The sequence below is a fragment of the Tinamus guttatus genome, unplaced genomic scaffold, assembly GCF_059628265.1.
Source record: "Tinamus guttatus ecotype Peru unplaced genomic scaffold, ASM5962826v1 Tinamus_guttatus_pri_ptg000026l, whole genome shotgun sequence".
In the NCBI taxonomy this organism is placed as follows: domain Eukaryota; kingdom Metazoa; phylum Chordata; class Aves; order Tinamiformes; family Tinamidae; genus Tinamus; species Tinamus guttatus.
Genome location: NW_028288560.1, coordinates 2,541,465 through 2,567,865, shown reverse-complemented (window position 1 = coordinate 2,567,865; position 26,401 = coordinate 2,541,465). Strand labels below are relative to the sequence as shown.

At 52.4% G+C, this 26,401-nt stretch overlaps 1 protein-coding gene across 1 annotated transcript in view; it reads right to left on the bottom strand.

The window, feature by feature from the left end:
* The window catches only part of LOC148596214 (E3 ubiquitin-protein ligase PHF7-like), a gene marked incomplete at its 5' end in the record, with an annotated part of 499,504 nt that overhangs the window by 137,957 nt on the left and 335,146 nt on the right, over window positions 1-26,401 (bottom strand). The window lies entirely within an intron of this gene.

The following is a 26,401-nucleotide window of genomic DNA, read 5'->3' as shown; positions in this document are numbered from 1 at the left end:
CCGCTTTAACGTGGCATCTCCACCTGCAAAACAAAAGCTAACGTGGCCATCCGAGGCCCTGGGGCTCTTTGTCTCAGAAGCAACGTAGCTGTAGCACAATAACCAGGCCAGGCGGCGGTCGCTCCAGTTTAATTCAGGTGCTCGGAAGCGGCACAACTTTCTGTGCGGGCAAAAGCGGCGCAGGGAGCCTGGGCAGAGCCCGGCCCTGCGCTGGCCCCGAACACGCGGGCAGTCCCCAAACCCCGGCCCTGCTCCTCAGCACACGCACGGGCTCCTCCGGCCTCCTCTCAAATCCCCTCTCACCCCAGAGGCAGCTGATGCAAAGAGCTTGTCCTACACGAGGGAAAAACAATGCGCTTTTTTTTCCATAGATGCCTCCAAAAATTTGGATAAATTCTAACCGTTTACTTGCGGAAATACTGCTGAGGCTGCTACCCTAACAGTATGTTAATAACTTGGCTCTGCATGAAAACACCTCTTTCTTTTTCCTCTGGTTACAAATCAAGCAGAAGAAAAAGAAAGAAAAGGAGGCATTTCTCTCAACCCTGACGGCTATTTGTCACCAGGGGCAGGCGAAGACTTAAATCACTTGAGGAGCCCTCAGCTGAGGCAAGGACACAATGCTGCAGCGGCCACGTCCGAGCGCAGGAGCTCCCTTCCCTCACGACAGAGGCGCCGTGGGGCCGCGCAGCGTTCGGATCGCGGATGGCAGGAATGCCGAGCGGGTTAACCCATCTCCTGAGCGCCCCCAGCGCCGTGCTGCCCCGCAGCCCCGTTTCCCATCCCCTAGGGCCAGGAGACGCCGCGGCCGGGGCAGCCTCCCCGCGCGGTCCCGGTCCTCACGCCGCTGCCGTGGGAGGCGAGAGACCCGGCTGCCTCCAAGGGGCCGTGTCCCATTGGGAGCCCCCTCAAAGCTGCTGTCACCAGCGGGGCGAGACGGCCCTTGGGGACTGACGGATGGTCACAGCCAGCCCGGCAGGACGCGGATCCTGCTGGAAACCCCTTTTCCTCCCTCGCCCCGTGGCCACGCGGACAGCAGCACCGGCACAAGGCCGCGGACAAGCGGCTGGCAGTGGCAAGGAGGGCAGGAGGCAAAGGCCACTGCTCCCTGAGAGAGTTTCTAGTAACAGCAAGGCTTTTTTGGCTTAACGTCCCCCCTGGCTGGTGTCTCTGAAAACCTCCTTCCTTAGCACAGGTGAGGGAGAGGCAGCAGGAGCAGCCTGCGCTCGCGGGGCTCGCAGCAGGGGACGGATTTCAGATGGGCCCTTATGGCTAGAGCATCTCCTGCAGGAGCAGGACATGGTTCAGCTTGTGCCACCGAAGGCCCAGCGGGGTTTAGGCTCTGTCAGTAGCACAGGGAGCTGAGGCAGAGCCACGGGCAGGCAAAGAAACCAAAGAAACCCATGGGACCTGCCCCAGTGCGGGCATCTGGCCCCGCTGCTCCCAGGTCTGGGCCTTATTTGTCCTATGAGATGCCTAGACAGAGCCTGGACCCTCTGCTGTCTGGAAATGGCAGAGCAGGGGTGGCACGAGTGCCAGATGGCTCAGCAGGAGAGAAGCACTTGGTTGAAACCCTCCCCTCCCGGCCCAGGAAATGCCACCAATGCTCTCGCCCCATACTGGGGACATAAATTATTGAACAGCCCAGTAGCACTGTTCTTTTTCAAAGTCAGCGTTGGGAAGGGACAGCACGTAATGGCACGTAATTAAAATGAAAACTTAATTGCTCTGTGACTATATGGGAAAGGGACAGATTTGTGGAGGGGTTCAGAACTCCCACTAAGAAACACTGTATTTTAACTCTTCTTTAACCCCAGCTTTATGGGGCACCTGCCTGTGCAGTACCCAGGCACAGGTTTGATCCCGAAGCAGTAACAGAGCTGAACTCAGGCCCCAAAGCAGTGGCACGCAAGGACACAGGAGTGCCCAAACCAAGGAGAAGGAGCCCAGCTCTCTGCTCTCACATCAGGCTCGCTTTAAGCAGTTGCTTATATTAAGGATGACCTGATTTATGATTTGGCTGTGATTAAAATGCACATTTATTTTCTCCAGGCTTTCCAACCCACTTCATGAATTCCAGTAAATCCTTAGGATATCTCTGGCAGGTGGGTGCTCTTACAGCTCTGTTCCACCTTCAGCACTCAGCATCAGAGCGCAACCGGAGCGGTGGGAGGGCACAGAGCCTGGCCAAGCTGTCGCCAAGGTCTGGGGCCAGCGGATCCTTCAGCACCTCCTTTGCTGGCTGCAAACGTGAAGTGGCTTTCAGGTATTCTGGTGTAAGGAATCAGGCCAGCAGAAAGTGGGTGACAGGATTCACTGCACACCCTGCGAGTCCTTATGCCCTTGGGGCGGCCAAAACACCTTTAAAAACACCTTTCCTCTGATCTCTCCCCACTCTGCTGCATCCTATCTCCATCCCTTCAGTAGCTGAAGGATCTGGAAAAATTACAGGCAAAGCATTTGCCAAAGCTCTTCCTTGTCTAAAACTTTCCGTTAGGATGGAAGCACTGAAGCATTTCTTAAAATACCTCTCCTGCCATTAAATATTTAGGAGCACCATGTGGGCAGAAAGGGTGCGTCTTTACCGGGGTGGAGGCAGGGAGAGCCCGATCCGAACATCCGAGCGTGGCCTCCCGCCACGCCGGCTGCTCCCGCCGCACGCGGCCCCGCTCCGACGGCTCCGGCTGCAGCGCCGGCACCGGAGCGTCACCGGCATCGCTCCCTGCTCCCGCCTCCGTGTCGGTGTTCGGAGCGAGGATGCTGGGGACCGTCCTCGCTGCGGTTGCTGCAGCAACTGCGACGTCTCTGGCGGCAGGAGCCTCACGTTTCCTGGATCCAGGCCAAGCGTGAGCCTGTTACTTGCAGGAAGATATTTTTCCCCTGCTAAAAAAAAAACCCCAAAGCCTCTCCAGCCGAGCAGCCGGGCCCCAGGAGCTGGTGCTGGAGTGGGAGCTGCGGGTCAAGGCAGTTCCTGCGGCACCAAGCCGGGGAAGCTGCCGCTTCCCGCCCCGGGTGCTCTTGGAAGGTAGGTCAGACGCTCCCGCCGTGGAGCCCGAGAAGGAAGGTCACCCTCGCTTGTCCTGACGCCTTCTCGAACTTTGAAGGCCAGGTGGACCACGGTCATCTCCTGGGCAGCGCAGACCTCAATTCATGTCCATGTGAATTGGAACATGTGCTTTAGAGGGAAAAAAACGTTATCGAATCGTGATTAAAACATCGTCAGCACAAGAGGATCAGCCCCATCTCTAAGTTACCTCCCAATTAATCACCCTAAGTTCTAAGTAACAGGACCTTATTCACAGTCTGGATTCATTTTGGTGTCCCCATCTCTGACTGTCTTGTAAGACTTTGCCCCTCATCTGAAAAATCCCATTATTCCCTGTTATCTGTCACTGCTGTGTGTTACCGGCTGTCACCAAATCTTCCTTCTCTTTCTGCCGGAGCAGCCAAAGGGACAGATCTCCCTAGGACAGCCGGTGTCCAGCCCTTGGAGCACACCGGGGACTCTTCCCTCAGCCTCTGCCACGTGGCCACCACGGTTACATTCCAACCGGAGACACCGACACCGGGGCCGTTTCTCCAGTGTGTCCCACGTATTCCAAGGCAGGACTCACACAACCTGCCCAAAGCCACTTCCCTGGCCCATCGCAGGCTGCTCTGGAGCTGTGGGAGCATCCTGGGCTGCAGCTGCCCAGCGCTTTTACCTTCCCTGGGAAGTGTTCTGGGTTTTTTTAGGAATTGGTTTGCCAGTTGGGGAATGTTTCACTTCTATTTTCAGCCTGGGACAATTTCCCTTTTTTCCCTTAAAAAAAAAAAAAAGCCTAAACCTGTCAACAACTCAAGGAAGAGTGATCTCAGTCTAAAATATGAGCCCTAGCATGTGAGGGCATTTGACTCAAAAGCCACTTCCCATCTTTGGAGGCTTAAAGTATGTTCCACTTCGTCATCCTAAAGGTCTTTAAACACTTATAAAAACAGAGTTTATTTATCCACAGTCAGAACAGCCTATCTATTATCCTGAAGGCCGAATACAGAAAGTTTCTACAGAAATTTATTGGTTTCATTCCTACCAGTCTGAACAGAAGTTTTCCACAGAGTCTGTCAAAATACAAGTGTCTCAATTCCAATTTTCCTCAGTCTTTTGCAGACATCAAATTAGTTGTCTTAAAAAGCACTTTTACCAGTTACTGAAAAAGCAAGAGTCCTGGCAGCTCTTCTTGACCACTAGCTATTAACTTTTAAGTCTCCTTTAATACTGGTTTGATTCAATGTGGTAGTTTTCTCCACCAGCAAACTCAGCAGCGAGCGGAGCCAAGACGAACCAGCTCCAGACAAGGAATATTGGCTTTAAGTATCAACGGCTCCTACTTGATGCCTGGGCAAAACTTTTCTGCCCCTCTCAAGGGTAACTTCATGGCCATGGGCAATGGAGAGGTGGAGGTGCTGTTAACTGTTAACCTAATGTGAGGAAGATTTTGGGCTGAAGGGCTGATGCACGAGAGCAGGCAGAGCTCCAAACAGAGCAGAATAACCTCTCCGGTGCCTGTGATGCTTTCCAGGGACTCATCTAAGGGCCTGATGTTGTGTAAGTCTGTGCTTCAGCTCACAGCACAACCCTGTGACGACGCGGTACCAGGGCAAGATAGCGGCGAAGCCGGCAACTCCCGTTCCTCTGAGTATCAAGCAAATTAGCTCCCCCTCTATCTGATCTCCACCAGGTTACTCCTGCCAACATTTTATCATGTTGGAGCTGTGCGGGCAGCCAGGACCCCAGCATTACAACGTTCTCCTGTCAGCCATCCCTGCTTCCTTCGCTATGTGCTAGGACGAGGGAAGCAGGATGCAGGCTGTCCGTGTCCTAGCACATCATTGCACACAATTCATCATGGAACATCAAGGAGATACACACAATCATCACAATTCATCAGGAGATCCAACCAGGTTCTGAACATTGAACACTCGGATCTATTACACATTGCCTAGGGCCTTCCCAATTCCAAACAAGATGACAGACCTCAGTGGCACTTGCATTAAGTGACACAAACTGCGGCTGTCCTTCTCCTACCAGCATTTCCAACCCTGCCCTGCCACTCCAAGCTCGGTGTCTGCTTATGCTCCAGCTCAAAAAGGATTTTAGAGAGCCAGTACAGCCACACACACACTCAATCCTAGTATGAAACAAGCCAGGGCACCGATAATTTAGATAGTGCTGAAAGATGGAACAGGTTTCCTTTAGCTGTCACAGCTTTGTGATGGTGAGGTCATGAAAGAACTCTAAATAGCAAGGAGATCTAAACTGAAGATTTCTGGAAGCAGCTACACTGGGGAAGGAGGCACTCATTTCACATGTTAACAGCCTGATTATAACATCCCTTTTATGGTTAAGTATCTTGCTGTAGATACCTAAACATCCATGTTCCAAGTTTCAAACACTGGCAAAGCTTGCAGGATTACATCCATCCACCCCCAGAACCACCTCAGTACGCTCTACATGTAGCCTTGCAGCTGGGCACTGCCTTTTCTTTTGAGAACACACAACCTCTGTGCATCTGCACGTGCCTGAGGCATGTTCCTCAGGAAGCATCCGGAGTTATTAGCATGGGCTTGGTTCGGAGGCTTCAGAAGCGAAAATACGCTTTGCTTTGAAATGTGTACCTTTAAAAAATAATTTAGACTGTTCAGTCCCTCCTGAAAAACATCTATGAAATAATTCTATCCAGCTTAAACACTCACATCTCTAAGACCTAAAAAAAAAGAGCTTGAGAATTAGGATGCCCCAGTGGCAGAAGGCTAGAGAAGGACCTGGGACACATATTCCTTTGCTGCAGGTACCTAAGTCCCCACGTTAAGGTGCTCAGGTCCAGAGCAATATCTGAAAAACGCGGGGCAGATCTTCTAACAACCATGAACTCACCTGCACAAAACAAATTCTCCCAGGCTTGGGGATGGCTATCTAATACCTCAAATCTTATGACAACTGAAGTCACAAAACAGATGCAGATACCTTGTGAAAAGCCCTTCTCAATCTCCTTCTAGTCAGAGCACCCCCAGAAGATCTGGAGGCCCCCTGAACATCGAGGAAGGCACCATCTGCACAAAACCTAACCTCTGTCCTTCACTTTAGGACCCTGCTCAAGCTTTTAGCCAGAGCACATGTGGCAACTAAGTGCTGAGCAAGCTCTGGCCATGGTTTCTGCCCAGAGAGCAAGCGCGGGCGCAGACGCACCTGCCCGCGAGACCTGGCTCCCCATCAGTCAGTGTGACCGTGCTCAGCGCCCCGGTCCACGTGCGGTCACTGGTGCCAGGAGGCCAGTCACAGGAGGTGACAGGAAGGGTGACAGGGCCCGACCCTCTCGCTCATGTTACTTCCATACGGGGATTACTTCACCGGCCTCATCGGAGCCAGCCCTGACTTCTCCGGGCTGCCAGGAGAGGAGAATTAGCCTCTTTGTTTTCATTATTTAGCCCTCTGACATAGTCACATCCAGCCTGACAAACAGCCCTGTCATATGCCCCCGGCGCAGACGGGAGAGCTGCAATTACGCGGAGGCCGCTGTGCTGCAGGTCCGCCAGACCTGCTGTTTACAGGAAGCACCATCGCAGAGCATGGAATTAGAGAGACCACAAGGAAGTGGAGGATTATTTACCGGAGATTAAAGGATACAGAAAAACCACAGGACAAATCAGTGGGGCCTAAGCAATGGTAGGTGCTATTTCAGTCTTTCAACTGCTGGGCTTTTTTTTGCCAGTCATGCTACAACAGAAGAATTTGAGAGGAATTTGGGAGGACAGATGATTGCTCTGTTTTTGGCTAGTAATGTGCACCAAGAGATTGTTTCCAAACCCGCCGGATGGAGGGGAAGGAAGCCTGCTGGACCTCAAGGCTCAGCCACTCCAGCCCATCCCGCCTGCCGGTAAATCCATGGAGAAGTATCCACAGATTAACCAAGATCTTCTTGGTGGCAGCCTACCTGGGAGAAGGGGGTTGAGGGGCTGAGATCTGCCCCCTCTAGCAAGATACAGTGACAAGAAGACCAGAGCTGGGCATTTTGTGGTACATCTTGAAAGAGCCACAGAAGGGGTGGATATTGCCAGGTTATTCCTGATCCTCTGATCCAATCCAGTCCAAACACTCTCCAGACATGTTCTTCTCCAGGCTATTGCCTTTATTTTAAGCACTCACAACTTCCTTTTCTTCTGAAAAGCTCAAAGCCATCAGCAGTAGGGAAAGACGCAGCAGTGGCTATGGCCAAGGTCCTGTAGGTTACGGACAGGTGGATTCTGTACCTTGCTAGGTGACTTCGCAAAGGCATCCCAGTGCAGCTGGAGATCAGTGCAGCACTGCATCACTTCTGCAGAACATACTTTAGCAACCTGGCTCTTCTGAAATGTTTTTTTTTTAACATCCTTACTTGGTGCATGTACTTTAAAGGGTGGCAGATAGGAGTTATCTGGTAGAAACATCAGCAGCACTGTAGTAAAAATGCAGTATTTCCACTCCAGCACTAGAATACCTTCTATGTCTTATTGCTATGGGTCTATGGCTTTGGTGAGACTTGATTTGTTCAAAACCGACTGGACATGGCCCTGGCCAGGGGGTCACCCTGCTCGAGCAGGGGGTTGGACCAGACAACTTTTAGAAGCCCCTTCCTACCCCAATCTCTTCTCTCTACAAGCACAGAGCTGTGTCCCTCTGGGAATTTCTGCAGGGTCTCAAGCAGACATCTTAAGACACATCTTAAAAGGAGGAGCCCGTTGTTTCAAATGCCTTTGTGAGCACCCGTGAGTTTGCTTGTTGATGAGGTCTTATTTTTATTAAGGAATGGCCGCCAGGACTCGGTGGCTGCTCCAGACCGCTGAGATTTGGGCTGAGCTACAGGGTGGCTCAAGGTAAGAGACACCAGCCCAGGAACCAGGTTCCCCAGGTCTCGGTCTCTGTATGGCAGCCAGTGGGATGCAGTAATAATGAAGCAATCTCCACTCTCCCTTCTCCCTCATCTTCCTTTCCACGTTACCTATCACAGTGCTGGTGTGTTCCCAGCATCTACGTCCAGCTGCAGACACACAGCTGCTTCCCTCAGGCACAGGACGTGGCTCCAGCAACTCTCCAGGATGGCTATGTAATTATCTGTGCTGCTTCCAGATGCCATTCCCACAAGGATTTCTCCTATTTAATTTCTCCTGGAAGGCAGGGCTGTTTGTCAGTGCCACTGTCCTGGTCCCACAGCCACGGCGGAGTGTTTGGCCTCACAAATCTCCATGCGCCAGCACCCACCTTCTAGCTTAGCTCTCGGGCTGCCTCTCGCACTGCTCTGCTGCCCTCTCTTCCAGGCCATCAGGTAACTCACTTTACACCTTTCTGCTCAGACACAGATGTCACCCCGCACTCTTTCCCTCCTAGACTCAACTGCACGTCAAAACTGAGCAACAACAAGAAAATGACAGGACTGTCACATGCCAAGAGACAGCAGCCCCAGCAGCCCCCGTGCTTACGGCAGGAGCTTGTGTTTCCTCTCCCACAACGGCACCTTCCCGCAGCACCGCGGCCCCTTCCACCCAACGCGTGGTGTTGACTCAGCCGTGACTCAATGGGAAGGCGGCCACCTACGGAGACGCCGGCCCCGCTTCCGGCGGCTCGACACGGTTAGCACGTACTTCCTCGGCAGTTTTCCCTTTTTATTTATTTTCTCCCTTTTATTTATTTTTGTACAACAAACAGCGAGAAGGGATGAACGAGCTTATTTCACTTATTTCAGAGCCTGGGAGGGATACCCAGCTGTTGTCAGCCTGACAGGCGCTGCCAGAAGTAATGGCTGAGGAAATAAAAGCTAAATCTTCCTTGAATGGGCTGGCTGGACACCACCCCCGAGCCCTCACACGCAACAGCAGCGTTTCCATTAACCGAGCACCCGAGCCAGCACGCGGCAACCTCCAGAGCAGGATGGAGAGGGCTGCTGTGGGCCCATGCGGCCTGGCCTCAGCTACACGCGTTATTCCATGGATCCCTCTGCAGGGAATGGGAGCCGCGGGCCGTCACGTGTCCCTGCGGCACGGCGGCACTGGGAGCAGATGGGGGACTAGGTTTGTGACAGCGAGTCTGCTCGGCCGCGGATAAAACAGCTTAGCAGGAATGGGATCACACTCGGAGGTGTGATTCGAAGCAGGGCTGCTATTATGCCAAGAGCTCAGCTTTGAAGGAAAAAAATCCATCCACTAAATCTCTCTTTCTCTCTCTCTATATATATATATGTATATATTCTTCATTAACTCTTCCCCTGCCACTGCCAGAATGAAATCCGTGGTCATCTGAGGACACCTTCCTCACCACGGTTCAAGCTAGGGGCTCCAGGAGGTCCTGCAGGAGCATCCTAGAGGGATTCAGTTTGGAGGGGCCTGGTCATCATAACCCATCACTACCTGCCATACAACGAGCCTGCCCTTTTCCAAAAATATTTAAGATCTCTTTCTCGTGTCTTGAACCAACTGTCCCAAACTCGAGAGTTAATTTGGCACATGGGGACTCTGGCGGATGTTCTAACCTTCAGCCCATATGGATAAAATTGTAACTGAATAAAATTGCTAGTTCTTTATCTTCATGCTGCATCATCATGCAGTTAATTTCAAGCCTTCCAGTAAACTGGCACATATATTTTAATCTAAAAACTCCTTTGCATGACACTGAAATAGACCCCAGCCTATACACACTTGCTGCCAAGACAAATGCATGGTTCAGCAGCAGTAAAGAGGATATAAAAGACTCCCACGTTACGAACGTAGGAGGCAGAGGATATTTCAGCGTGGCAGTGGTTACACTTTTGGCAGCTTTGCTATAATAAACATTGTTTTCAGGACCTAAAAATACCCCCCGTGCAGGGAAGGCTGACATATTCGGTTTCAGAGAAGCTGCGCTATAGGTCAGGGGATGGCAAAGAGGGCTCAGGAAAATGGGGGGACACAGAGGAGCGGGAGTTAATGTCACCTCCTTTCAAATGGGGCATTTCCTCATGAGACGTGGCACAGGCTCAGCAGTCCCTGTACGTGCCTGTTCCAGGGCCAGGGTCATTGCCACGATAGCCCCAGGGACTGGGAAGTCACCCGAATGTGTCTGCTGAGCCCTGCGAGCGGCTCGGGAGCAAGGGAAGGAAGCGGCACAGTCAGGGCAAGAGCCCAAAGGCTACAAGGAAAGGGATGCGCTGAAGAGAAGTCCTTGGAGATACGCGCCACTATGGTAGACCTGACAGGACTTTGGTTTTTAAGACTTGACTCAAAAGTCAACCCTCAGTAAAGCCAAAAGAGCTCACAGAGGCACATCTAGGCATGCAGCCTCATGGAGGGAGACTTTCCTTCTTATGGAAATGAGAATCAGAGCCCACGTTTTGGTCTGTTTCAAGGCAATGGAAACATCAGCAACGACAGATAACAAGAGGGGAAATGAAGAAAGGGACGTGCTATGGAGACGGGCCAGGTTTGAATAGCAGAGCAAGCACAAAGCTGTATTTCACACAAGAAAATTTTACAAAACACTTATCTGACATAGGGTACGGGCTTCTTATCAAGCCCCAAAGCAGTTCTGGCCACTGGGATGTCCAGCAGGATGTCACTGGCTCAGATGCAGTCTGGACACTAGAAATTTCTGCAGGTATGGAGGGCCAGGTTTAATAATGGGGAAATACCAGAACACTGCTGGTTTGCAATGCGTTATGTATCTATATCTATATACTATCCTGGCAAGTCAACCCTGTTAGTTATGGGTTCTGGGCCAACAAGAAAAGTACTTAGGAGCAGCCCTTCACAAAACCTCTTTGCTATTTCTGTGGAATTTGGATGGGATCTGGGCAGTAGAGATGCTCTAGTCCTAGAAGCAAATTTAAGCTCAATCTCTGCTGCATGAAACAAAAACAAAGAAAAAAAAAACCCAACAAATCTCGGCTTTTAATGCCACCACCTTTCACACTCAAAAAATGACTATTTTAGCCTCTGCCGATCTTTCTGTCCCAGAATACACCCGGGCATTGGCCACTCACTCCTAATTAGGATGATGGATAGCTCATTAGCACAAGTCACCTCAAGTTACCTTGGCCACGGAGCCCAGCGCATCCTTCCACAGCGAAGGAGGGCGGCGGGAATCAGCAGAGCCTGAAATTGCTCAGAGCAGGCAACGGAGCCGCTCACGCCGGTGGAAGCAGCCACTCGGAGGTAATAGCTGAGCGAGGAACAGTAACAGCAGTGGTACTTGGTAAAAAGCATGGAACAAAAGGAAAAGCTTTCCCCATTATATAAGGAACGGATGTTTTCTGTTTGCTCCCTTTGGTTCAGAAATGCACTTAGCTGTTTGGAGAGACCCGGAGTGCAGCTCACCAGCATATACTGCAAAAGCTGCTCTTGGGCTGCGGGAGAAGAGCATCATTTTCCACGAGTGAGATCACAGGCAGGAAAGCTAGTTTTCTCTTTTTAATCTTCTCTGGATTTCTACCCATTCCCTCTCCAGACGTTTTATTTTCTTTGGGATAAATGTCCGCCTGATGGTGGACAGAGCTGCTCTGTCTGCTTGCCTCGGGCCAGCTGCTCCATTTGCTGTTTGCCGACTCTGGCCCAAGGGTGCCTGTCCTGCCCTGCCAGCAGAGGCTGAGCCCGCAGCACCCAACCATGGCTCCTGCCCAGGCCCTGCTCAGCGCCCGCGTCCGTCTGCAAGCGGTGACTAAGGGCAGCGAACAAGTCGTGACGGGAGGAGAGCCCAGGAGCTCTGGGAAAAAGGGGAACTGGATGAACGTGCCCAATGTGCTTGCCCAGCTGGGACCATGGACCTGGATCTATTTTGTGAAGGTCTGAGAAGGACGTGGCCATCGTGAGATGCCCAAATCGCGGCCTAGGCAGCTCCCGCGGCTGGCAGGCAGCGCGGGGAGGGAGGCTCAGCAGAGCGGCAGGGGCTAAACGCCACTCGCTACAGCGCGGAGGAAATGTGAATGAACAGGGTGAATGGAGGAACAAATGAATGAGCGAGGGAAGAGCCGGTGAATGAATATTGCATCGAGCCGGTGCCTTTCATCCTGGGATCTCGGAGCTGTGCAGCTCAGCTGATGCGCAGAAGCCGAGTCGCGACTCCCGGGAGAGACGCCCGGTCAGAACAAATTAGGTTGTTTCCCAGGCTGCTGGTGGAGATGTTTGCTGGGAGAGGTGGCATATGGAGCCATATTATTCACAACATAAGGCTTTCCCCCAGACAAACCCCTCCAATTCCACCTTAGCCAACATGACACATTATGACTTTAGGAGTCACTCTTGTTCTCGCTACTCCAGCCACTGAGCAATTTCCATGGCAACGGCATCCCAGGGGTTCCAGGCCTTTTCCTAACCCCTGTCGTGCTCTGTCCAGCCGCACTGGCTCATAATTGCGGGAGACAAGCGGGAGGGAGCCGGCGGTGCCTCCTGGCGCCAGCGGGGTTAAGGGACACCTCGTGCCCCGGGGGCTCTTCCGCAGCCTGCGCCGCAGGGAACCCCGGAGCCCAGCGCGCCCTGAGCTTGCGAGCGGCTACGGGGATTTCCAGGGAGACTCGGCCCATGCTGAGCCGGGAAAAAAAAAAAAAAAAAGAAGGAGGAATTTGTGAGAGTTTTATTGCACAGAATTAGCTATACCAATGACCAAAAGAAATGGGTGGTTTAAATGAGGATGATTTAGGGCAACCAGAAGCAGCACAGGACACGTGTGAGGCCACTGTGACACTCCTAGGAGAGTTGGAAGATGCCTCTGGCCCCTTGATGAGGCAGGACAGGGCCAGCACAAACCCCAAATGCACCGGCGGGCAGAGCGAGTTCAGCTTCACTGACCCTTTGTCCGTGCTTTGGAGGATGAGGTGCATCCCTTGCTCTCTTCCATCTTTGGAAGGGGACACTAGCCTTGCTGAGGACCATCTAGCTTCAGGCACATGCACTCCTATTGCTGCTTTTGGCCAGCACCACCTTCCTTGCATTTGTCCTCTGCCCATGTCTGCAAAGCTGCCAAGAATGGCTGCAATGGCCATTTTGCAAATACTCATCTCCATCAAACACAGTTGCTGCCCTAGATTCAGTGCACCGGTTATCTCACCCTAACACTAACACACACCAAATCCAGGCACCAGGCCCGCTTCCACTTACACCCGGAGGAAACACGGCCACCAAATTCCACGGTTTTGGAGCTGCACCCAAACCAAGGTGCCAGTTTGCAGATGGGGCCAGCAGCTTCCTTGCGTGCAGGCTGGTGGTTGCTCTGCTAACGCTGCTTGGAGCTGAACAGCAAGTGGCTGCGCGCCTATCTCTACAGTCGCTTAAATTTAGATGTTGCTAAGGGATCTAAGAGAAAGAGGGGAAACGGGGTAACCGTTCCCTACTGCCATCCTGCGGCTGGAGGGACGTCGGGGCTGGTGGTCAGTCCTCAGGGCAGCCCAGGCCTGACTAGTCAGGAAAGCAGTTTACACTGAATCACTCCAAGAAGGACCCTGGCTGGAACCTTGGAGGGGGAACTTTGTTCATGCCTAGAGGTCTTAGGAGGAGCAAATATTTCAGGAGATAAATGGGGGATACTCCTGTAACTCCTTCAGTTACCCTAAAAGAAACACTTGTATTGGCAGAGGGTTTTGGTTACCCGTCAAAACATCCATGCAAAATAGGTGTGTAAAATACTAATGATGCAATACTTGGCCTGAACCAGCTCCCAACATTACAATTAAAATCGGAATTGCATTTTAGGAAGGTTTGTACCAGCAGATTCGAGGGGGCGGCAGCACCGGCAGAGAGCAGCAGCCAGGGGGATAAACCCCTCACCCGCACCGAGGCGGCCCGTGGCGGCTGCACAGGCCGGGCGATGCCGTGTGCGCAGGGCAGCCCCGAGTCACCGCGGCAGCCTCAGCTCCCCCGGGCAGCGTCCCTGCCTCCGGGAAAGCTGCCTCCCAGGCACCCCCGCGGAGGCGGGAATCAGGAGCCAACAACGCTCTCCTTCACTCTAATCGTTCTCTTCCTCTTCAATCAAGGCCAAATTGCAAGAGGAGCAGCTCCCAACGCCCGAGTGCAAAAGCCTTTAATTACTGTCATCTGGGAGGCTGAGCCAGGCTCCCCCCGGTGCATTTCCTTACTCTTCAGAAGACAGAGCTCTGGGACTCAACGCCCCCAACATGCCATTTGTCACGCTTTGTTTTAAACAAGCACTTGCTGCCTATTAAGAGATGTCTTTATTTAAAAATCTGGCGTTTGAGGAAGTTCCTATGGTCTGTATGTACCTTGGACACGTCCACACGGTGACCGGGCTGCAGCGTCAGGACGGAGAGCGGACTGTAGCTGCCTTGCCTGTGTGGGAGCCTGGTGGCCTTGCCCATGCACTGGCTCGTGCTGCTGCATGTGCCAACCCCAGAGCTGGCTGCATCCCACTTGCTGGCTGGAATTGCATCAGCAGTGAAACAAGGGACGGAGGCAAGCATGTCTAAATGGGTTCAGAAAGGGACAAGGCAAATTCATGGAGGTGAGGTTGACCGCACTGAGATGTAGTGGCTTCAAAGCAACTTCTCTCGCAGGAAGTCCCTGAGTTCTTGTTCCTGGGAGCTCACAGAACAAGCCATGGGCACAACTCCCCACCACCCACCCGCACAGGGTCTAGTGGCAGCCCTGGCTTTTAATCTCTCCTGCAAAGGAGAACAGAGACACAGGCCTCTGCCGTGCACCACGGTGCACGATCAGCACCCCACAGAGCACAGGCCTCTCCCAGGCCATCTTACTGAGGATGATGCTGCTGCTGCCGCCTGCCTTGCCGGGCTGGAGGCAGGCTGCTGGGCTGGGGAGCAGCTGGGGTTCCACATACGCTGCGATTCACTGCAGAGGATGCCAGCCGCCTTCCACATGGCCCGGACCAGACCTGCAGCACCTGCGCTGTGAATTACACCCGTATTTCCCCCGTGGAGCATCTGCAGTGCCAGGGAGGAGCTGCTGAGCAGCGTTTCTGGGGAGCCTCTGCCAGTGGGTGGCACTGCGAACCCGCAGTACTGCTGCGGACCCAGCGGGAGCATCCCAGGCCAGGGGAGCGTGCGGAGCGGCGCCAGGCTTGGCCTGTGCGGCGGGCAGGGCCATGCCAGGGGCATCCGAGCGGCTGGCAACCCCGGGCAGTGCAAGTGGGCCATGGCCAAGGCCCTCGGCGGCTGCTGCGGGGCAAGCTAAGGGCAGCATTCACCTCCCTTCACCCTGCACCCACATTACCGCCTCCCTCCAGCACCACAGCAGTGTCTCGGCCAGCAAAAGCCTCTCTCTCACTGTGCAAAGGGAATTTTTGGCTCTGAAGGGAATGTAACATCTGCCTTGGGGATGGCAGCACCGTGTGAGAGCTGCTACCTGCACAGGACGAGCCTTGCAGCTGGGCCAGAAGAGCCATCGTTTCTCTGCAGAGCCTCCGCAAACCTGTCGCAGCCAACGGTGTTTTCTCTGGCAGAGAAAGCAAACGGCATCTGGGAGCAAAGCCTCACGCAGCGGATCCGGGCTGGCTGGGACACAGCCTCACAAGGAGCGCACTCCGGGACACACTTCCCGAAATCCCTCCAGCCGGCGCGCTGGGGAAGGGGGAAGAGCTTCGATCCAGCCCCTCCGCAGAAAACGGATCCGATTTGCTCCTAGTGCTTGAGCACTCTGTAATTACAGTACATCCCACTTAATCGGGACGTGCTTAATTGGGAAATCCACTTACCAGGATGTCACCAAGGGAACTGATTTAAGCTTGAGAACACTTAAGCGCAAAGCCTGCTGCTTTATAGGGAAGGTAATTCTCCTACAGGGAGATGCCTTCAGGTGCCTGAATCGTACTCATTCCTCCCCCAGCATCCGGCGCTGCTGGCCGCTTGCTCCTGCACCAGCCTCCGGCCTTGCCCGTTGGCAGGTTGCAGTGAGGACGCACGGGCCGGCGCGCTGCCACGCGCTGCCACGCGCTGTGCCAGCTGGCACTGCCCCGCGGAGCCGCTCGCAGCTGCCCTCGCGCCTGGCCCTCTGCTCCCTGCTCCGCGCGGCCGGCAGCCGGGGTCTCTGTGGATAGGGACGAGATGCTTAGCCTTGCCTAAGGTGTTCGTCAGCAGGAGAGAGGCCAGCGTGGCCAGGGCCCGAGCTGGGACAGGGTGAGAGCTTTGGAAAAAAATAAGTATCCTTTCTCATTAATCCTGCTGGTTATTTACCTCTGTCTGACCTCCAGAAGTCAAAACACCACCGAATATCCAAGCGAAGAGTGGGAGTGGAAGTGGGAACAGCCATCCAAAGCTGAACACTGAGTCAAGCACGTGGAGATGCCCATTTTTTGTGTGGTTTCCTAAGGGAAGAAGGTTTATGTGACTGCACTAAGCATTTGTGCGTGTATGTGCATACATATGCCTAGCAGATAACCCCCATACCTTCTGAACCTGAGGACCACCTTCAGACAAACTGCACACAGAAGTAGCTTTTTTCAAAGATAATAAATTCCCTAAATTTTGTAATAGTAAGAGCCACAGAAGATAAAGCCTGTGATACCCAAGCCCACCTTTGCTCTCAGAGACTTTTCACGGGGCAGCATTTGGGCAAGCACGAACCCAATGAACCACATTTCCATGTTGACAGAGGGATGCTGCCTGCTCCAGGACCAACACTCCTCCAAGCTCTGGGCATTTCCTTGCTTATCCCTCTCCTTTTCACTCTGACTACATTTTTGCAGACTGGCTGAATGAGCTCCGCTCCCCCTTCAAAAGACGAGCCCTTGCACAGATGTCTTTGCTACGTCTGAGTCACGTGGCAACAACACAACAAAACTTTTCAAGACCCTGCACTGATATTTTTGTTACCACCAACCACTGGGAGCTGGAGGGAGTAAAGCTGAACCCTTTTGATGTGTAATGATTGCAGACAGGCTAGGAGAAAGCATGGGAGAATCCTACAGTGTTGTTTGCATCTCAGGCCCTAGAAAATGCAATAGTTTGGCACCAAATGAGGGATTTTTTTTTATGGCTTAATGTGTTTTGTGCTTCTCTGAACAAGCCAACCTCCAGATTAGGTACACCGGCTTTTTTAAGCACTATGAAATATGCAAAGGCACTTGCAACATATAGTAATTTCTTTAAAAGCAGGAGGCAAGTGCTGAAACGTCTCCTGATTTATCCTTTTGCATCTCTTTAACCCATGCTGGGAGAAGCAAAAAATGTGATCCTCTCCTCCCTCCTAAGCTTATCTGGGTAATTATGGCATCTGTGGAGCAAGGTCTGCTCCAGCCATGCTCTTGTCCTCTCCAAAGTCCCTCTTTTCTTGGGGTCTGGCCCACCCACCCCAAAACCCAGAGCAATGTGTGGGGCCCAAGCGCTGTGAAGCACCAGGTCCCCGACAGGCACCCCAGTGTTGAGACCTACCTCCTGCTAGAGCCAAGCAGCCGCGCGCTGCCCCCGGGATCCGCGGCAGGCGCCGACCCTCCGCGCGCACCCAGCGCTGCGCAGGCAAGCCCAGGCCAGCACCTCTGCAACGGAGAACGGCCCGTTCTGAGCTTCAGGCTCTCCAGCACATGCCTCGGTGCCACGCGTGTTCAAACCCATCCCTCCTGCACAGCAACAGCAGCTCTGCTGCCAGCAGGAACAGGTTAACTTCAATGTGCAGGATTTTGCATCCATTTTACAGAATTAAGGAAGGCTGTGCAACAAGCTGGAGGGTCATCAGACCTAAGATTAATGTCCCTGGTCGTCTTTATATAAAAACATCTTTACATAAAATCTTTAGCAAAACTCATATGATAGGACTCGTGTTCCTTGTTAGTGCAAATTAAGCATAATTAACAGCTGTCAGTAATGCTCTGTGCCACTAGTAAAACACATCACTACATGCTGAAAGCTATTTAGCACAATCAAGGTAAAAATGCAGATTATCGATAATATTTTCATGATGTTTGGTGTCAAAAAAATTCCTGGAGTAGGAATCTTCAAGTCATCATCGGAACTGTGGAACCTCATTCTAAATTATCTCAGTTATTAGGTGTAATCACATCAGTCAGAAAAAATAGGATGGGATGGATATTACTCAGCAGGAGAAGAGGAAATGTGATCATATCTTCAAACATTAACAACACAAGTAGAGTAAAGATGTTATACATAAAAGTACAAAAAAAAAAAAAAAAAAAAAAAAGGCAGGACCAAGCATTAAAGGCTCCTTCCTCCAGCAGCTACTGTATTAGCAGCTCCTGCTAATAAATGGTTCATTACAGGGCTCTGTCCCTGCTCCCTTCTCAGGGTGCCTGGCACTTCTCTCATATTCCGTGACTTCTAAGGGAGCCTTCACCCGGTACACAGCTGAAGAGAAGCCACATGAGCAGCTCTAGGTCTCTTGGTAAAGTCCTGGGACCAGAGTGTCTGCAACTTTGCTTTGGGAAAGACTGGGGATAAAAAATGTGTTTGGCAGATAACTGCAGAGGACAAAGCAGTTAAGTGATTATTTTATTATCACTCCTCTATCTGGCAACCAGGCCCCAAACCAAGGACAAATGAAAACAGAGCCACAAAAATGGTCTGCTGGTGTTTCCAGTGAAAAACAAAACATTTGGAGATTTGAATGGCAAAACTGGATTGATGGACTGAGTGTAAACACAGGCCCAGGCAGTGAGAGCAGCAGAGCTCTAGGCACTCCAGGATCTCACAACTAATTAAAGTGGATGGGAATTTGTCTCAGCAGGTTCCGAGAGATTTTTTTCTGCCGTATGACTAAGCCCCCATGCATTATCTAACTCCTCTATCTACCAGAAGGGGTAACTTTGCTGCCAGCTAACCCTGTTTTTGCAGTTGAGGTGGGTTAATTGAATATGGTTTGATGCTTAGGGGCAATCCCATTTGCCAGCCTACCTGCACTATCCCAAGTCCAATCAGCCTACCCAACAGGAAGACAACCAAGAGAGAGCAGATAAAAAAAAAAACTCTGACAAAATCCGAGATCTGGATCAGAATGATGAGTTCTTGTGGTTTTCTGCATCACTGTTTTGCAGCAACGCAAATTTGGTTCTTCTCTTGCAAACAAACAAAACTTAAATATGTTCTTAACACTCACAGGACCTCAGAAGGCTCCCAACCTCCTCTGTGCACTGTCCTTTACCCTGTTAGGAAAGTCGTGGTGCTGACTTGTCCTGTGCTGGTGCTGCAAATATCAGGATGAAATTCTCTGTGAGTGGCCTGTTACGGCAAATTCTCTTCTTTCTCCTCAGTTTCAGATGAAGATGAGGAGTCACTCTAGCAGAAGCTATGCATCTATAAAATAAAAACGATATATTTTGTGTCAGTTAATGGCAATCACCCACAAGACACACATGACAAAACACAGTCAGCCAGACCCCATTTCTGGAATAGGGAGCATCCCAAGGATTAGCTCCAACTGTTCTTCTGGAGGCAGACTGCATTTTTCAAGGGAAATCTCGTTCATTTTCAAAACGGGTTGGGCTTTAGCAAAACATTTCCCCAGTCAAAGCACCAGCGGTACAAAACGTGTCACTCCTGCACTGCTGCCTCCTCAGACGCGTCCGGAGCTTCCAGCCAAAGCAGCTCCCTGCTCTCTACGCCTGTCAATGCTTCACACGCAGATCTACATGTTTCTACAGAGCAAAGCTTTGCTGGCGGAGAGTGTCTACAACCTCTGACTTCCTTTCCTGCGAAAGCCGTGACTGCAAATTAACACACTAGGGTTTAAGGGAAACGTCAGCAATCTGCACGCGCGGTTATGCAATGGGCTTTACAGCATGTTCACAAAAGTTGGGGGATTTTTTTTCTGACACAGGCTTTTCTATACATTAGAATATCAGACAAATGAGCTGGTTTGGGAGAGGGGTTAGCTTCTCACCTAGGGATGGAGGAAATAAAACCTTCAAATACCTCTCCTGGTGCAAGTGATGCTCAAGAGAGCTGGCCCATGTGCAGTAAAGGAGAAATCCTGGTAGCTTCTCAGACCGTGTTCAACCTCATGACCCACTTCAACACCTTCCCTTCCAATCCACGTGTCACTCAGGCCTGACGACGCCACTGCTTGGAGGCAGGTGACTTGGATGAGAAGTGCTACAAGAGCGGGAAGATGTGGAGGGGCAGCCGGGCAGGGCTGGGATGCAGCCCCACGTCCCGCTCGTGCTCGCAGCCGGGACCCGAAGGAACGGAGATAACCTCCTAGGTCAAAGTTAGCAGATTCCCTCCCTGATGTCTATGTGGATGGCACCATAACTCCCCACACGCAGAGCAGGTCGCAGGCGCGCGCTCCTTGTGCGTGGGCACCTCCGCGCATCGGTGCAGCCTCGCTGCCCGCCTGCGAACGGCGGGGACGGAGCGCCCAGCTTTGTGCAGCGCCGGGCAGGCACGTCCTGAACGGGCCAGGGCAGGAGGCCGCAGCCACCAGCCGCTCCACGGGGACACGGTCGCCGCGTGGTGCGAGCGCCGGCGCGCTGGGCCGCAGGGATCCGGGCCGCGCTCAGCGGCGCGCTCGCCTGCTAATAGCCTTAACTTCTTACTGCATTATGCTGGGGTTTAGGCAAAGCAGGGGCTCCCAGCGGGGCGCTCCGTAGATTTCCTTTCCCATGAAAAGAGACTTATGCCTTTGCATTTGTTCCTTGTGCCCAAATCCCATTCTTTCCAGGTAGAGGCGAGGGGAATTTTACGGATTACGATTAAAGCGGTGCTGTTCCGAGCGCGGGGAAGGGGGGTCGGGAAGGCCAACAGCCGCACTGCGTAAGGCAGGGACGCGCTCCGAGGAAAGCCTCGTGGGAAGAGCGCCTTGGGGCTCCACCTGCGAACGAGCCGCACCAGACAGCGACGGAGATTTACAGGCACCCACTGCTGGGGTGAACTACCTGGAGGCAGATCCTGCACTCGAGCAGCTTCCTCTGCTGCTGTGAGCAGCGACGCTCCGCGGCCCGAGTGGCTGCGGGAGAGCGGCGCTTTCTCCACTGCATGAGGAAGGCCCATCACATCAGGAAGGAGCTGTTGACAGGACCACAGAACTCGATATGTAATAAAATATCTGCCAATATATAATATAATTCTTCCCAGGCCTCCAGCACCACTCACTCCAGAGCCCAAAGCATTATACAAATAGTAATTAAAACTGCTCAGCCCGTGGCTTTGCCAGTGGTGCTGAATTCATTTTACAGTGTGGGAAAATAAGCCTTACATGATTATGAGAGACAGTGTAATTTCAGCAGCAGGAGAAATTACTAGGTCCTTCGCTTCCACCAGGAGACTGTTCATGCAGAGATGGGGACGAGCAAAAGGTCTCTTCTCCATCATGCACACTACACCCATCCACTCCTGTACGCACCAAAACACGTGCACCAGGCACATCTATTCCAGCTCCAAGGCTAAAGTGCAACTTGCTTTGGGGAATTACAGTTTAAAGCAAAGTGGGGAGTCCTAGAAGAATAAGGCAGGAAACGCCTGCAGAAAGTCCCTTTTCCTAAAGGAGGTCCCTTGCATCTCCTTTACCCAGAGCTAATGAGTTCAGAGCTCCTCATATCGCCCTGCCAACCACAAGGCCCACTTCCTCCTCAAGAAACGTGTCAACAGCAACACTCTTCAAGGGGCAAAGTGGCACTGGAGCCTCCTAGAGCTTGGCCTAGCTCGAAACTTGCCCGCGCATCAGAAACACGGGCCCTTTGGATTTTGGTTTCTTCAACACAGGCAGAGACTAAAACCACAGACAGACCCTCCAAGCTCCTGCCTGCTCCATTTTCTCCAAGAACCCTTGGAGAAAAAAATATGCAGAAATCAAGATTGCTATTAAGGAAGTCACAGTCACTACTGGGGAAGTCACCTTTTAGAAAACAAAATATCTATCCAGCATGAAGAGAAGATTTACAGGCCATTGTATTTCTAGAGTGCATTTCAGTGCTGCTTTATCTGGCTGTTTCTTTGCCTCCATTACTCTACTTGGTGTCAATGTCCACCTCACTTATCAAGTAAGCAAATAAGGCAACTATAGAGGCAGCTTAAGTAAAACAACTTCTTTCCAGAAAAACAGAGAGGGGAGAAAAACAACCAAATCCATTCTGTTTAAGCACTGATGGATTACAGTCCCCCTCAACCTGCCTGGCTTCGTTATCTGACTGCAATCAGTTTTATCTGACCTGGACAGTCCAATGCTTTAAATTCATCTGCTGCAGAGTGAGCAGAGGACCCCAAAACTCACCTTAGGTCTGTTCTCTTTCTTAAAGAAGGGTAAAAACGAAATTTAAGAAGCATAAAAATCATATACTGCCTCTCTGCAGAGTGTGAATATCACCTTGAGGAAAGCACAAAGCTATGAAGCTATTTCTCTTTAAAGATTTTATAAGAAAACAACATTTAACCTAACACACTCAGGTATGCTGGGGCTTCAAACCTTACAATCCCTTAGGCTTCATTCATAATGCTTCAACTGGTGTGCTGCTTTCCAGCACAACATGAAAATGTACAAAAATGGCTATGCATTCACCTCCTTACCCGCTTACCCACGCCTGTTAGAACTGCAGAGGCACTTTGCATGCGGGGCCAACATGCAAGAATTTTGTGCACAGGCTCTGAACATACGCACAGGAGCTTCCACTGATCATGCAAAAGCTGAGGGCAGAGCTGTGTGCAAGCAGTCCCCGTGACAGAAAATGTCACTGAGCTTTGCTTCCAAAGAGATTGAGGCAACTTTACAAATGCCCATCACCTCACCCCAACGTGATCCATTTGCTTCCTGAGAGCAGGGACAGGCTCAGCACTCTTTTGAGTTGCTTCCCAGTGAATTGTTGGATGGGCCGAACCAGAGGCATCACGTTGCAGCGGGAACGCTCAGCTCAGGCGCGTGAACGGGCTCCGCCTGGGACGGCGGGTCCAGGTGGCAGTCCTGACCACAACCAAGGAAAGAGGAAGGACAAACGTTAAGGATCCTTTGAGCAGAAAGAGCAGTTTAAATGAAAAACAACCTTTGTGTCTTTCACGAGCTACATTGCTGCTCTCCAGCCGGCACTCCCGGAACACTATGTGGCACCGCTGGCCTCTGGCAAGCATCCCCAGCAGGACAGGAGCCCCCGGGCTGCAGCCCAGCTGCCTGGAAGCGCCCGGGGGGCGGCAGGGCTCGGCGCGCACTCCCCTTGCGGAGCGGAAGGCGCCCGTGAAGCTCAGGCTCCCTCCCTGCCATCGCGCCCGCGCCAGGAGCACCTGCGCGAGCCCAGGCCAGGGAGCATTCCTGCATCCCCGAGCAGCTGTGGAAGCGCTTATAGAGCTGGCAGCTCTGCAGAGATGGGGATTTATTGATTTATAATGGATTTTCCATACCCGTCTATATTTCCAGGCCTGGCTCAAAAGAGAGGGACAGAGGCTCAGAGGGTTTTGGTAAAGTCTGTGGTTTTGCAGTTCAGCCCCCGAGGGGCCTGCAGACTCATTCCATCTGTCTCATCACCACCGGAGCCTGATCTCCAAGGAGCTGGGGCCTGCACATTGGTTCGTGCTCAGGGCACTTTGTCTTTGAAAGGGTGGTCTTTTGTAAAGTGAGAGAGAGGCCCAGAAATCTGCTGCTTCAATTACAGTTTTGGGGCCAAATTAGTTGGAAGAAATAAATACACCCATGCATAAAGTACCTCATGGGACTTCAAAAATTGGGGAGCCTCCTTCCTCTCAAAGATCTAGCAAGACCTAGGAGAAAAGTAGCTGCATGTCAGCAGGAAAAAAAAAAAAAAAAACATATTCCTGAAGATACAATTTCCAAATTTCACAATGGACAGGGTTTCTTGCCAGTTCTCCTGGTGAGCTGCGGGGAGACCAGGTAATCCCAGCAGAGCGGGGCCTGTTCTGGATCAGGAATTACCCACCCTCAACTCCGTCTCCTTTCCAGGATTTGAAATGGTTGCCTTTCACTCCAAACCATGCCAAGTTAAAAATATCAAATTCCTCCAAGCCAGAAGACATGTTCTTTGGCTGCTCCAGCTCTCATCCAAAAGGCAATTCCCGTGTCCAGCTGCCCCACCACAGTGACTGCCACCCAGGGAGCTCTGCGAGCGCCGGTGCCCACAGGCTGTGCAGCGGCTGCAGGCACCAGTCGAGTTCTGGGGCAGACACGGGGCCGAGCTGCAGCTGGCAGGTCTCTGGTTTGCAGGAACCCTGCATTTCACTAAGTCACAAACACACCGAAACCAGGACAACGCGGGGCGATGGGAACATCCCGCAGCTGCGCTCAGACCAAAGCAGCAGCTGGGCTCACCAGAAGGGACAAAACCCTCCTCAGGACAGGACACAGGACAGCTCGTGCTCTGCCCAGAGCGAGCTCAGAAAGATGGGGCTCCAAGCGGGGACGGGGAGAGCTGGTGTCACCGGGCCAAACAAGAGCACTTCTCTGACAAACAGGCCCCGGGTGGCCCGGGCTCCTGCTTGCAAGGACAAGGTGGGCACCGGCACTGTGGCGGATGCTGGTGAGAAAATACCCGTGAGAAAGGAATGAGGCAATTAATTGCTGACCCCCTGATGGCAAACACCTCTCCCCTGCACAGTAAAACCTGTATCCCAGGCTCAAGCAGATTTAGGGTGGCTGCAAAGAGACTAGAAGGGGAAAAAAAAAAAAAAAAAAAAAAAAAAACCTTTCCCATTGCAGCTAATAATATTTCCAGATAATCTGTTTGAGGCAGCACCTCGGCAAACCGGGAAAGCTTTTAAGAGCTGTTAACACCTTAATTCAGACTTCCTCATCCTCCCCTAGACAAGCTGTGATTAATTATTCAATCCACCTTGATCTCCCTGGGAAACGGTGCCTGGCCTGGGCATTTGTCTGAGGATTTGCCCCGAGCCCAGGCTCCCTCCGGGAAAGCGGCTCTGAGGCCTCTTGCCACTGGCCCCAGATAAGCAGGAAAGGTGGATTGACAGAAAGCGCTGGGAATTAACTGCTTCCAAGGGCACGTTTTTGTTGGCAGGGGTGCTGGATGGAGGGATGTGAGGTTAACTCAGAGCCTAGGCAACACTCGTAGCTTTTTATTTGCCTGCTGTTGCAGCCAGCACCTGGCTGAGTGTTACTGGAGCAACGGAGAGGCCCCATCTTGGAGAATTTACAACCGAGAACACGGCTGGGTTGTTTTGCACCTGGATTTTCGCGGCCCTCCTTCCAGCTTCCCAGCTCTGCTGCACAGCTCGCTGCCCCAGGACCCGGCTCCCCACAGAGGCTGCAGCACCCCGGGGCGCCGTGGCCGCTGTTGGGCTGCGTTGGGTTTGTGATTCAGTCTGTCTGTGGAAGAATCATCGCTACCCCGTGGAGCACCTTTCCCCTCCCGGGCTGCCTGCATCGTCACCCACCACCAGCCTTCCTGGCCCCTCCACTGCCCTTAGCTGCAGGTCAACAGAGCTCATAAAACCAATCTGGCTCTGGCCTGCGCGTACGCTGTCCCACATATACTACCTTTACCCCTCAAAACATGGGTCTGTGCTCCAGGCTCAGGGCTGCACACTGCCTCCTGGCCGTGCCTTGCAGGGCAAGGGGAACACGAGCTGCTCCAGGGTCTGAGCATCACCAGCAACTGACCTAATGCAGTGGTGGCAAGTCACCGTCGTAGCAAACACCAACACCCATGGCGCCGGGTGCATCACAGGTGACATCGAGTCCACCCTTGCTCACCACAGCCCCTCATCCACAGCACCGGTGGCCCTAGGACTACGCAAGGACTAATGTATTCCCAAGTCCTCTCCCAGCTGACACTGATTGCTGGCTACAAGCCTGTTCACTCCCTGCTCACGTCCCTCAAATTCCTTGTCACTTGTAGGAACTTCCTTCCATTAAAACCCTCCCCCTTAGCCACTCAGGGCTGTCTGAGAACTAAGCACTCAGGTAGTTTGCTGTGTATCTATAGATGAAGCTTACACTACCCAAGCCTGCCCTGATCTACTTATGTCTGCCAAGGGCAAGAGGTCGAGGGCATCCTAGTTCCCCGTCATGGAGCAGAATCCGTCATCACTGGTTTCTACCGGCCACCTCTGCGAACGTCCAGCTAGGAAATGAAATAAGTGAGAGCAACAGCACGAAGGTCCCTGCCCTCCGCGGCCTGTAGGAGTGAAAACCCAGGTCCTCTCCTCGGCCTCTTTGCCTTCCAACCGCAGCAACCCGCGCGGGGCAGTTAGAAACAAAACAAAACAAAGCAGCTCTACATTCATCACCTCACTCATTCCTGAAAACGCGCCAAGGAGCGAGTGAAGAGAAAGACCAAACGTGGCTGCCAGGTGGTGTAAGAGGGTTCAGGTGTCAGTTCCCCCAGGCCATCTCAGCCGCAGGTGCTGGGGAGCATCACACCTACACGCTTGGTGCTGTGGGCTCGGCTGAGTTTCAATACTTGCTCTATTTTTAGTTGTGCTTTTGAGAAAGGGGAAAAACCACCTCTCTGAACCTCTGCAGTTTCCTCAAGCCCTTGAGAAACAGAGCTGAGGAA